Consider the following 3,290-nt stretch of genomic DNA (forward strand, 5'->3'; position numbering starts at 1 on the left):
CATCCTATCCCTGACCTCCCCACAGCCCACAGCTCTTGTCATAGTACAGGAATAGTGTTCTATCACTACAGGAAATGGGGCCAATTCAATGGTAATAGACAGATATAAATCGGAGATATAGAGATTTTATTCTCCACCACTGCAAGAGAAAAGAGTCACAGTAATGTGAGTCACACAATTTTTGGGTTGACACTGCTTATGTGTTATGCTTACACTATGCTGTAGAATAACTCTGAAATAAGTTATGTCTATTAAACAAATGCACATACATAAATAACGTGTCTAAATAACAATGTACATATCTTAATGAAAATGAATTTTTTTGCTAAAAAATGTTAACACATAGATACACACAATGGGGTCATACAATGTTGAAAAATAGAGATGGGGAGAGGAACAGAGACAGAGAAAAAGGGAGGAATGGAGCGAGAAAAGGACAGATGGACAGAGGGACAGTGGAAAGGAGAAAGTGGGGAGAGGGGGAGGAAGGGAGGTAGGGAGGGAGGAGGGAGGAAAGGAAGGACAGAGGGAGAAAGGGAACAAGAGACAGAGAGAGGAAGGCAGAGAGAAAAGCGGTCTTCTGCCTCCAGGACCAGCAGGACCTCGCACTCCGGGAAAATATTGGGTGCCCAGTGCAGGCTGGGTGCTCCGCTGACAGCCGAGTTGGCCTGCGGGGCGCTCACCAGCCCTTCAGATCGCCAGCCTGGGTCACCTCATCCCAGAGCGATTCAGACGAATTCCGCCTCCCAAGGAATAATCAAATTGCCCAGAGAGCACTGAGTGGAGACTCGGGTGATTGTCCGTTTTTCATCTACATGGTTCACAGATGACATAGCCCCACGCTGAGCCTGCAACAGAGCAGTCACACTGAGGCAGAGTGAACCATGATTGCGGGTTCCACGTTCCTTTGCCCTCTGCAAGGGGGCCTGTTGCTCACGTGTCTCCAGCCCCCGAAAGCGTGACCATGTTGACTGTTTCCCGAGCTCTGTGGGGACACAGAAACCTCCAGCGAAGCGTGGAAAAGCAGCATCGTGACATCACTCCCCTTTCCAGTTTCCAAACGGGCCACAGTGGAGACTCCCCTTGTTGCAGGAAACAGGAATCCGTGGTCAGGCCGTGATGCACCGGACGTTTATTTTCTCAGTAGTTTCGCTCTCGTTTTCTACGTGAAAATGAACGAGATACACACCCCTGAGTGTGTGAGACTATCACGGCAACGGCGACACCCACAGGCATTGCCGCCTTCCTGGAGAGGGCCTGGAAAACTCAAGACTGTTATGGAGGTTCAGTTCCACACTCCACTCTTCAGGGTGGTTTTTCCCTGAAAACTGTGCGAGTCAAGACAGCTGCTTCCAGTTTCCATAGAAGTACTGGAGAACCTCAGAGAGCCAGCCCCCGAAGCCCCTCTTTCCCCTCCAATCTGGCCCTACACCCACCCACCCCACAAGGCCCTGGTCCCTGAAGTTTTCGGCTTCAAAGGGCGGGCTACCCCAGGACCATGGGCCCCGAGCTCATGAATGTTCATAACGGGGTGGAGGTGGTAGGTCTTTCTAAGGGCCTCAGGGCTGGACCTGCGTGCAGTGCACAGGCCGGCTGAGATGCACGGGAGCCCGCCGGCCTCTCTCTGCCCATGTCCGTCTGTGAAATTCCGACCGGGGCTCCCCGCGATGGCTCTCCCGACACCTTAGGACAGCACCCTCCCCGCGGAAGCCCGAGGACGGGGAAGGAGACTCGCTTGGACCCCAGCCAAAGCCAGGCCCTGCGAGCCTGCTTTCGCGGAACCCGTACCCAGGCATCGCCACCAGAGAACGGCTGGCCCAGGTCATAGGCATTCCGGAGCCCAGGGTCCAGATTTGGTTTCAGAATGGGAGGTCACGCCAGCTGAGGCAGCACCAGCGGGAATCTTGGCCCTGGCCCTGGAGACGCGGCCCCTAAGAAGGCAGGTGAAAGCGGACCACCGTCACCCGATCCCAGACCGCCCTGCTGGTCCAAGTCTTTGAAAACGATCGCTTTCCAGGCATGGCCACCAGGGAAAAACTGGCCAGAGAGACGGGCCTCCCGGAGTCCAGGATTCACATCTGGTTTCAGAATCGAAGGGTCAGGCACCCGGGACAGGGTGGCAGGGCACCCGCGCACACAGGCGGCCTGTGCAACTCGGCCCCCGGCGGGTGTCACCCTGCTCCCTGTTCGGTCGCCTTCGCCCACACTGGGGCGCGAGGAACGGGGCTCCCCTCACCCCACATGTCCTGCGCTCCTGGGGCTCTCCCACAGGGGGCTTTCATGAGCCAGGGAGCAAGGGCCATGCACCTGCTCCAGCCTAGCCAGGCTGCGCCGGCAGAAGGGATCTCCCAACCTGCCCCGGCAGGCGGGGATTTTGTCTACGCCACCCTGGCTCCTCTGGAAGGGGCGCTCTCCCTCCCTCAGACTCCTCGGTGGCCTCCGCACCCGAGCAAATGCCGGGAGGACCGGGACCCGCAGCGCGACGGCCTGCCGGGCCCTTGCGCGGTGGGACAGCCAGGGCCGGCTCAAGCTGGGCCACAGGGCCAAGGTGTGCTTGCGCCACCCATGTCCCAGCGGAGTCCGTGGTGGGGCTTCAGCCCCAGGTCGCCGGGGCGGTGTGGGAACCCAAAGACGGGACACCTCCACCTCCGAAGCTCGCGACCCTGGAGGTCTCCGCATCAAGCACAGATGCAAGCCATCCAGGCGCCCTCCCAAGCATTCCAGGAACCTGGGCGCTCATCTGCACTCACCTCCAGGCTGTTAGATGAGTTCCTGGCGACCCCAGAGTTTCAGCAAAAGTCACAACCTTTCCTAGATCTGGCGCCACTGGATGAGCTGAAGGACGTGGAAGAGGCCGCTCCCCTGGAACTACTCCTTGGCCAGGAGGAACACCGGGCTCTGCTGGAGGAGCTTTAGGACGCGGGGTTGGGGCGGGGTGGGGGCAGGGCGGCGTCCTCTCTTTCGCGGTGAACCTCTGACTCGGTATGGAGAGACGTGTCTTCTCTTCCAGCTGACCTGTCTAGGATCCCTGAGTTCCAGGTCCGGCGAGAGACTCCACACAGAGGAGGGCTGTCATTCTTTCCTGAGCATCCCGGGGATCCCAGGGCCTGCCCAGGTACCGAGAAGTGGACTGTCTACTGCTCATGCACGGGTTTGCAGGTAGCAGCCTAGGTTTTCTAACCAGCTCAGGCGGAGCTCTCATCCCTTTTTCCCCCGCGTTCTTCAGTCGGGTTGGTGGAGACAGCAGTCTGCAAAACACTGGGCCGGGGCAGAAGCCAGGCCAGTTCTCC

The 3,290-nt window shown here is 58.2% G+C and overlaps 1 pseudogene; it reads left to right on the forward strand.

Moving 5' to 3' along the window:
• The first annotated feature begins 1,667 nt into the window (after positions 1 to 1,667).
• On the forward strand, positions 1,668 to 2,916 carry LOC116465653 (double homeobox protein 4-like protein 4; annotated as a pseudogene).
• The last annotated feature ends 374 nt before the right edge of the window (positions 2,917 to 3,290 follow it).

Source organism: Hylobates moloch, unplaced genomic scaffold (assembly GCF_009828535.3).
Source record: "Hylobates moloch isolate HMO894 unplaced genomic scaffold, HMol_V3 SCAFFOLD_7707, whole genome shotgun sequence".
In the NCBI taxonomy this organism is placed as follows: Eukaryota; Metazoa; Chordata; class Mammalia; order Primates; family Hylobatidae; genus Hylobates; species Hylobates moloch.